The sequence below is a fragment of the Coturnix japonica genome, chromosome Z (genome assembly GCF_054131305.1).
Source record: "Coturnix japonica strain WE chromosome Z, WE-NBRP24, whole genome shotgun sequence".
In the NCBI taxonomy this organism is placed as follows: Eukaryota; Metazoa; Chordata; class Aves; order Galliformes; family Phasianidae; genus Coturnix; species Coturnix japonica.
This window is the reverse complement of record NC_140702.1, coordinates 44,159,657-44,169,533: the sequence shown is the minus strand read 5'-3', so window position 1 is coordinate 44,169,533 and position 9,877 is coordinate 44,159,657.

The following is a 9,877-nucleotide window of genomic DNA, read 5'->3' as shown; positions in this document are numbered from 1 at the left end:
TAAATAAGTTAGGACAATCAGACAATCAGAAATACTTGAAAAATACCCCATTAGTTGCCTAAGTACGCAGATAAATGTTTAACATTTAAACACCGTAATACAAAGAAAAACATAATCTTAAACATTTCTATGTCCCAGTTTTCCCATTAATAAACTATTTTCTTAATTTCAAATCATGTCCAAACAATGTCTATACTACATTTCAGTTTATTATCATCAAATGCATCGGAAATTCAGAAAATGATGAAGTGATAGGCAAAGCATAACTGATTTCACTATGCTGTCCCATTTGTAGATATATAGCTCACTCTTCTTGCAACTGCTGCATAACACAGAATAAAGCAGACAGTGGTCAGTGTGATTGTCTGATTTATTTCTTACAATAATCAGCTTTATCCATCTATTTAATATTAATATGGACAAACATTTGATTTTCAGTACTTTGCCATTTTCATGTTTTGACAGAAAGATAGACTCATCCAAAAGCTGGTTTGTTTTTTTTTTCAGAAACAGAAGTCAGGATACCTGTGTGTTTTTGAATCTCTTCTGAAAATGCCAATTTTGTTCAGGGACTGGGAAAGTAAGCTCTTTTTTGTAAAAGTCAAAAGCTGAACTACAACTTTATGAGAACATGCACTAGGGAACACAAATATTGGTAAGTAACACAAATATTAATATTAATATTAATAATTTAATAATTTGTATTTTTGCTTACACATAAATTAGGTACAGTGCAGGCTAGTGCTTAAAGTTCTGCAAAAGCCTGGCAAAAATGTTTGACTGAGAAACCACTGAAACAAATGGACAGACCGTTTCTGTAGATCTAAGATCACAGGGTGAAACTATTATCCCAAAGTTCAATTACATGGCCAGTATCTAATCTTGTATTCATCTTTTTCTGCAGCTGAGAGGACAGTAGGTACTCTATGAGGTTTGTATGGGGCAGAGATCAGGTAGTTATGCAGTACAGCCAAATTATATATACAAATTGATATTTTGGCTTAAGACTGTTGAAATGAATTGTTGCCTGAGTAATTTTTTGAAAAGATTACAAAGATATCTCGGACTGAGTGAACCAGGTAACAGAAAGAAAACAAATCAGGGGATTCCACTTATTTGCTGTACAGGAGTTCAACTCAGGAGGGTTTATTAACTGGACAGTACAATTGATTTCATTATCTACACCATACCACCATTAATCCTTTTAAAATACTAACTTATCTACAGTTTTCTGACCTCATCTCTCTTTTTATTTTCTGTTTAAGGATGCCATATTGAAAAGCAAAGAGAAAACAACCCTTTCAACAGCAGTGTTGCAGGTATGTTCTAACATAATTAGAATTTTAATGGGTCACACATTCTGATATTTGACCATTCCTCTTTTAGCCATCACCATGGACAGGCTAATTGTTTGACTGAGGTACTGTCATATGCCAGAAGTCTCTGGGAAGTGGTGAAATAATTCAAGGTGCCTGCCTTCTCCCCTTTGTTTCCCTTTCAGTGAGTTTATTTCCCCCACTTCACAGGGCTATTAATAATTTTTCTTTAACTCCTGTAAATTGCAGGAAGTGGACAGTCTCGTATCTAACACATGAAAATTTGAATGGGGAAAGATTACCCTATAAAGAGGAATTCTTCTTTAAAAAATTTACATGTTCTATAACAGAACACTAAAGTAGACTATGTAGGCTTGATCACAATTAAAACTTTTGTGTTTTCTTGAAAAGAAACCTTGATCAAGTCATCCATTACACATTTCTAGATTAAATGGCAAACTGACATTTTAAAGGAAAAGGGCCCTTTGATTAGATTGCATCTGGCAGCTGTTGGTAATTATCTTCTTTCTCACCTTTGTAGAAATTTTGTTCTTATTTTCTGAACACCTAAGCCTCTTCTCAGGATCCTGAATTGAAAGTTATAAATATGGCAATGTTTTTTCTACATGTTTTTTGTTGGGTTTTTCGTTGTTGTTGTTGTTGTTGTTGGGTTTTTTGCTTTGTTTTGTTTGGTTTGGTTTGGTTTTTTTTTGCATCCCTCTTGCATAGACACCATGTTTGTTTGTCATAAGCTTAGAATGGGGATTCCAGTATTTGCTCTGACAGCTTGCTCCACTGCACTTTCTTTCAGTGTCAAAAATTTTGAAGAACACTTTCTGGCAGGCATCACAGACTGTGTGCACAGATAATTGGGATACTCCTACATAGCACACGTGCCAGTTGCTCATTTCAGAGTGTGGAAGGAACACCTGGTCTTCATTAACATCACTGCTGTGGTTAATGAATTACAGGTGTGAAAGTGTGTGGCTGAAATCTGATGAAACACCTGTCTTTCATTGCACCATTAGATCTTGTCTAGTGTGGGACACTATCCCCTCCAGTATATTTTATCCTGCCTTGAAAGCCAGAGGAGGCATTGTCCTGTAATTATGAAATCACACTCATCAGTAGCTGGGAAGAGTTCTATGAAAAATTACACCTAATTACCCTGAAATTACATTTAATTAATAGTAAAACCATGCCTAAACTATACTCTACCTTCCTTTTTATCCTTATGCAAATATGATTACACACTATCAAACTGGCACAACCAGGCACAATAAACAGCTGCAGCTAGGACTGTGGTTACTAACTGGAACTGGAGATGTGCCATAGATGATATTTTATGGAATGCTGCATCAAAAAATACCCATTTCATTCCCTTAGAACATTCAACTTTTCTTTCACACTTAAGTCAGGACTGTTTGCATTTGATGTTCTGGTTCAGTCCATTATAAAGACCAAAAAAGCAGAGGAGTTAGTATGTCTCTGAAATTCTTCAAATAAGATTATTTACAGCATGCATGTCCATTCTGCTGTGTTGCCTGAGACACAGTGAGCTAAGAGGAATTGTCTTAGGCCACATATAAAATATAATATAGAATCACAGAATCATCAAATTGCTCAGGTTGGAAAAGACATTCAAGATCATCCAAGTCCAACCACAAGCTAAGCTGACTCTAACAACCCTTCACTAAATCATGTCCCCAAGCACCATGTGCAAACAGTCTTTAAACACATCCAGGGATGGTGACTCAACCACCTCCCTGGGAAGCCTATTCCAGTGCTTAACAACCCTTTCTGTAAAGAAGTGTTTCCTGATATCCAACCTAAACCTCCCCTGGTGCAATTTCATAGAATCACAGAATTGTAGGGGTTGGAAGGGACCTCTAGGGATCATCGAGTCCAACCCCCCTGTCAAAGCAGGCTCCCTACACCATGTCACACAGGTAGGTGTCCAGGCGGGTCTTAAATATCTCCAGAGAAGGAGACTCCACCACCTCCCTGGGCAGCCTGTTCCAGTGCTCCGTCACCCTCACTATAAAGAAGTTCTTCCGCACATTCGTGCGGAACTTAATATGCTGTACTTTCATCCCATTACCCCTAGTCCTGTCCCCACACAGTACTGAAAAGAGACCAGCCTCACCACTATGGCTCCCACACCTCAAGTATTTATAAACCTGGATCAAGTCCCCTCTCAGCCTTCTTTTCTCAAGGCTAAACAGACCCAGTTCCCTAAGTCTCTCCTCATAGGGGAGATGCTCCAGGCCCTTCATCATCTTAGTATTTGAAGCCATTTCCCTAGTTCTGTCATCTGTCACCAATGAGAATCACAGAATCACAGAATTATCAAGGTTGGAAAAGACCTAGAATATCATCCAGTCCAACCATCACCAATATTTCCCAGTTAAATCATATCCCTCAACACAACATCCAAACATTTCTTGAACACTCCCATGGTCGGTGACTCCACCACCTCCCTGGGCAGTGCATTTCAATACCTGACTACCCTTTCCAAAAAGTAACATTTCCTAATGTCCAGCCTGAATCTCCCCTGCCACAGCTTGGAACAATTCCCTCTAGTTCTATCACTGTCTACATGAGAGAAGAGGCCAACCCCCAGCTCACTACAACCTCCCTTCAGGAAGTAATAGAGAGCAATAAGGTCTCCCCTGAGCCTCCTCTTCTCCAGGCTGAACAATCCCAGCTCCCACAGCCGCTCCTCATAAGGCCTGTGCTCCAGACCCCTCACCAGCTTTGTTGCCCTCCTCTTAACATGTTCCAGGGCCTCAATGTCTTTCTTGCAGTGAGGGGCCCAAAACTGAACACAGTACTCGAGGTGCGGCCTCACCAGTGCCGAGTACATGGGAACAATTGCCTCCCTGTTCCTGCTAGTAACACTGTTTTTGATGCAAGCCAGATGCCGTTGGCCTTCTTGGCCACCTGGGCACACTGTCAGCTCATGTTCAGCCGAGCATCAATCAGTACCCCCAGGTCCGTTTCCTCCACACAATCCTCCAGCCACTCCACCCCAAGCCTATAGCACTGCCTGGGGTTGTTGTGGCCAAAGTACAGAACCCGGCATTTGGTCTTGTTGAACCTTTCAGGTATTTGAAGAGAGCAGTAAGGTCTCCCCTCAGCCTCCTTTTCCCTGGTCTAAACAACCCCAGTTCCTTCAGTGTCTTCTCACAGGGCTTATTCTTCAACCCCTTCACAAGCCTTGTTGGCCCTTCTTTGTATCTGCTCCAGCACCTCAATATCCTTTCTATATCAAGTTGCCCAAAACTGAACACAATGTATGAGACTTACTTTATATACACAAACATTTTGTTAAAACATTATATAAAATAATAATAGTAATAAAATAAAAAAAGAGAGAGAGCAACTAAAACATAAAACTAGTGTAATATTTGATCTCATTTTTTGTGAAATTAATGCATCAGTCTGATTCAATAGTGGTTGCAATTGTTAGTGAGTTCTCAAGGTGTTAGTCAGAGAAATTTGATGAAGTTTTACACTTTCTGTACCTCATCCTTGAAAACAGTTGTAAAAAATTCATATACTGCCAGAAGAACAATGACATGAACATGGCGTAATTGTGAAGCAAGGGATATTTTTGTACATTAAGACAGGCCTTATGGAAGTGTAATAAACAGTTATAAGACATGATCAAGTTTTAGCATTGAATGCCTGATGGCAACTCTACACTTTTCATTTGAAAATGTGCAGATAATTTATATATGCCAAATAAAAATGGAGTCATAAATATACCAAAACAAAAACAAAACAAAACAAAAAACAGAAATATTAAAAACTGTTCTCTAATTCCATTATAAAAGATGAAAAGAAAGGTAAAAGAAAGGTGGCTTCTGTTTACCCAGCACATCAAAATGCATGAAAGTATTTGCTATAATTTCAGTTTCATTTCAAATATTGCTATATTTTCAAACATAGTATAGAGAAGTTAATTTTCACCTTGCAGATGCATATTTAACTCATTTAAATGAGAGATCAAATCCACTAAAAATGTTACACCTGTGAGCCATTTTTCATTTCTCAACTTTACTGTCTGTTGCAAGTTCCTTTTGATTCTATAAATGTCTTGTTTTTGTTTCATAAATTGATTCAGTCCATGGGTCTTTCTGAGATTTACCATTATGATGAAAAGTTGCATGACATTATTCACTTTTAAAGGTTTTGCACATAAATTTTCTTGATGCATGATGCAGTGATATGTCATCAAAGTTGAGCTGCCTGTGGCAACTGCATTGTCATCCATTAATTTTGTAAGTCTCACTGTTAAACCAGCCATCACCATGGCACCATCAGTGGCTATACCATATATGTTGACAAGAGTTAAAGAACGTTACTTTCATGTAATTGTTACTGCTTCACACAAAACAAGAGATTTAGCTGTGTCTTTTAATGGCACTGCCAAAGGAAACCACTTTTTCAGTGTCTTTGCATTCGTTATTCCTACCTCTCATAAAAATGGCAAGTTGAGACCTTTCCCCAAAGACACATAATTTGTTGCTTTATCATGACCTGTCTTTGGATATGACAGACCTCATTCTGAAAGACGAACACAATAAATGGTTTTCCTACTTGAACTTCCTGTGCAAATCACTTCCATTTAGCAGATATTTTTAAATACGTTTGTTTATACGATGACTAAATAATTCAACAATAATTGTACAAGAGCATCTATCCAAAGACCAGTAATGAAAACTGAATTTTAAGTAATTTATGCACAGTAGCAGCTGTAACAATGTTCAGTGGAGACAATGTCTTTGTATTCACTGATATTCTTTCTTTTTCCTTCCCTTCTTCCTTTTTTTTTTTTTTGGGGGGGTGGGGGTGGGGGTGGGGGTGGGGGTTAGGGTTAGGGTTAGTCACAAATAGGCCTTCAGGCATTACTTAAGTACAAATAATACTCGTATTTCTTGGTGTTTCTTCACAGGTCTGATATATCACTTTTAGTATCTGTTCTTTTCTTGGGAGTTTGAGTCTTCAGAAAGCTCTCTGAAAACCTTAAGGGAATACATTCATAAAAAAGTTAAAACATGGAATGGCAGCTAGTACTGGGCTTAGTGATATTTTACTGTTCAGTATTTATTTATTTTAAAAGAAAGAAGTTTTTAGATGGCCTGCTGGAATGTATACTGTATTCCCCCTTTGCAATTACATTTATGGGGTTTCTTTTTTCAAGTATAAGATGCTAACAGTGGGCCATAAATCAGTTTTCGTAGTTTCTTTAATGAAAACATTCACTTCTTACTTAAAGATTCCAATGCATGATCATATTCCCTTCTTTGTATCAACAATAGCTGAACCCAAACAGTCTCTTAAGTTACTATGATCATACCCTACCTGCAACCTGGATGTTGGCAGCAATTTATCATTAATTCAGATTTGCTGTAAAAATGTGTCTTCACTGTGCAATGACTGTCCTGCTTCAAAAGAAGTAATATTTTCAACATCTTGTCTTCTCTGTATGGCAAACTTTCAATAAGCTTGTTACTAAGCAAAGAATGTTCTTTTTAGTAGCTTTTTGGATTTTTATCCAAATAAGAATTGTTCCTTCATTGTGCAGCACCAGAGCTCCAAAGCCTGTAAATATGCCTATCTGCAGCATTTTGACAATGTTTGTATGCAGAGCATGTACAAGTCCTGCTTCCTTGAGCAGGTGGTAGAAGAGAAGCAAGGCAAAAAGGAGCCAGTTGCATGTACAAAACAACTTTTATTAAAAGGCCTTTGGAAGCAATTGAGCTTTATAATTTGTCATTAAGACTCAGTGATTCCTTTCCTACTACAACAAAGCTTGCTCAAGGTTATTTCCAAAGATAGCATGATATATTGCAGACTCAGTGGAACAGAAATGCTCTAAAGTGTCCATCATATCTGCATTGTTCTGTCTGTAGTTATCATCCGTCAGTTTTAACTCCTTTCATGGAAAATTTCACTCCGGTTTCTTACACCCTAAGACCTACTAATAGGCAAGCCACTAGTACCACTGCCCACTGACCAGTATTTGTGGATTAGCCAGCTGGTGCACAGCCACAGCTGCTTGCATCTTACAAATTCCCTGTTCTAGAGCCAAGTTCAAAGAGCAGTTTCATTCTGGTCCAGCCTCAAAACAGAGGTCCTGAAGTACCACAAAACAGGTTAATCTAACAGATTTCCTGGCAGCACAGGAATCCTCTCAAGGTAGCCATCTACAGAGAATTCATTCCCTTCTTCCCATGTCAAAGGAATACCCTACATACGTGCATATCTCAAATATGTCCACGGACAAGATCCTTAAAGAACTACTAACTTTGCTCTACTACTGTAGTTGGTATTGTTGCAGAGAAAACTTTACAATCTGTAGAGAAAACACTTCCTTTTTCAGACAGGTATAGCCCTTTCTTGTCTCTCAATTTTTCTGACAATTCCAGCAGCTTTTGACTGACATTTCTTGCCTTTTGCTCACTCACATCCAGTCAGGCAGAGATTCAGGCAATTACATGTCCCAAGGATGCTGGCAATGCAAAAGGAATTGGAGGTACAAATAGTTTTAAGAGAACTTATAGAGGGTTTATGATGGAATTTGAAATAGGACTCAAGTTCACAAAAGAAAAAAAGGCAGTTCATACAATTTGTTACTTACACACCTTACTTGATGTTCTTTTTAATTCACACTCTATCTTTGTCAGTATTATTTAAAGATCCTAAATTAGTCTTGATTGTCCACCTCCAAAAGGACATGTTTCACATTTTATAATAAAATTGTAGATAAACACATAAGGTGATATGAAAACAATTCATTTTAGTTACAGTTTGCATATGCTTCCTAAGTGAATTAATTACTCTGTGTGTCTGTGCATGTGTGTTTGTATGTGCATACAGTACATCACAGTAAATTACTCTAAAATAAAATAAACTGGTAGAAATAGCACAGGTCAACAAAATTATATTTTTTTATATCTTTTTTCTAGCTTAAAAGAAAGAAAGGGTAAAAAAAAAAAAGACTGATGAGTAAATAAACACTGAGTAGTGAAGAATCTTTTGATGTAATATTTTCAGTATTGCAGGTTTTTTTGTCAGAAGCTGTTGGATGCTTTACTGGTACAAATGTCACATAAGCAAATGCATTCACTAATTCAAGTTGTTAAATTTTGATTATTAAAACATCTTATCACACTCTGTACAGGGAATATGCGGTCATGAACTGATGCTCTTTTGCGTTCTCGGGGCTCTGCACTTAGAATATCACAGAATAACAGAATCATGGAAGTTGGTAGGGACCTCTGGAGATTATTAGGTCTAACTTTCTGCTAAGGAAGGATCTCTACAGTAGGTTGCACAGGAAAATGTACAGGTAGGTTTTGAATGCCTCCAGAGGAGAAGACTCTACAACCTCTGGGAAGCCTTTTCCAGTGCTGTCTTTCTCAGAGTAAAGGTTTTTTCTTATGTAAATATGCAACTTTCTGTGTTCCACCTTGTGCCCGTTTCCCTGGTCCTATTGCTAGGCACCATGAAAAAGAGCCTGGCCCCATCCTCTTGGTATCTGCTCTTTTTGACAATCTTCAATGATGCTACCATTTTGCTCTACATAGCAATACACTTCAATGATTCCATTTCATGGAAAATGTTGTTAGTTCTTTCATTATTCAAGATTTTGGCTTGACTTTTTTGATAACATAATCAGTTTGAAACTTTCAAGAAGTCCTGATAAATAGTTAATTCCTTTAACAATCCAGTGAGTAGTAGAGGATTTTGAAGACAAAGAGCTTCTTTCTTTATAGCAAGCAATAAAAATGTATTCAGGGTACAAATCACTTACTCTTTGTTTGCATGTAATTGAAGATCATTATTTCTCTACGTTTTATGAGTGTGCTAGGTACTTGCACATATAGATCTTAGTAATGGTAATAAGCAATATAGGCTGGTTGGAAGAATTCACTTGCACTGAAACAATCACGGGGAAGCTATTGGACCTGCCTAACCAGCTTCAGGAAAACTTAAGACAAATACAGCACTACCATTTAGGGGTCTTGTCCAGTTTCCAAGTGTTGTCTTGGTTCTGGCATCACTGGTATATGGAATGAGACCTTGGCCATTTAATCATTAAAAAATATCCACTAGAAAACTGGTTTGCTCCCATCAGATCAATATCCCTTTTTCAAGTGACTGGATTTTGATACACAAGATGGAGTGGGCCAGACTTCCCCCCACAGTGAATATCTGTTTCAGCTGGACCCCTCAAATTAAGGCAAGTGTGGAGGATAGAAAAAAAAAATCAAATAAGATTTGGTTGTGATTGAATTGTAGAATGCCATAACAATTCTAAAACAGAAGCAATTACACAAACAACTTCAGACTGTTCTTAGGATCTAATTCTTGTGCAAATACATGAATAGCATATGCATACAAATTTGTCTGCAGGTAGGTGAGTGCATTTTTGTTATGTATCTAGTCATATACATGTACATATAATAAATCTCATCATGCATATACAAATACACACATGCTAAACTGCAACACTGTAAGTTATCACACTTTGTCATGAAAGGAAGAAA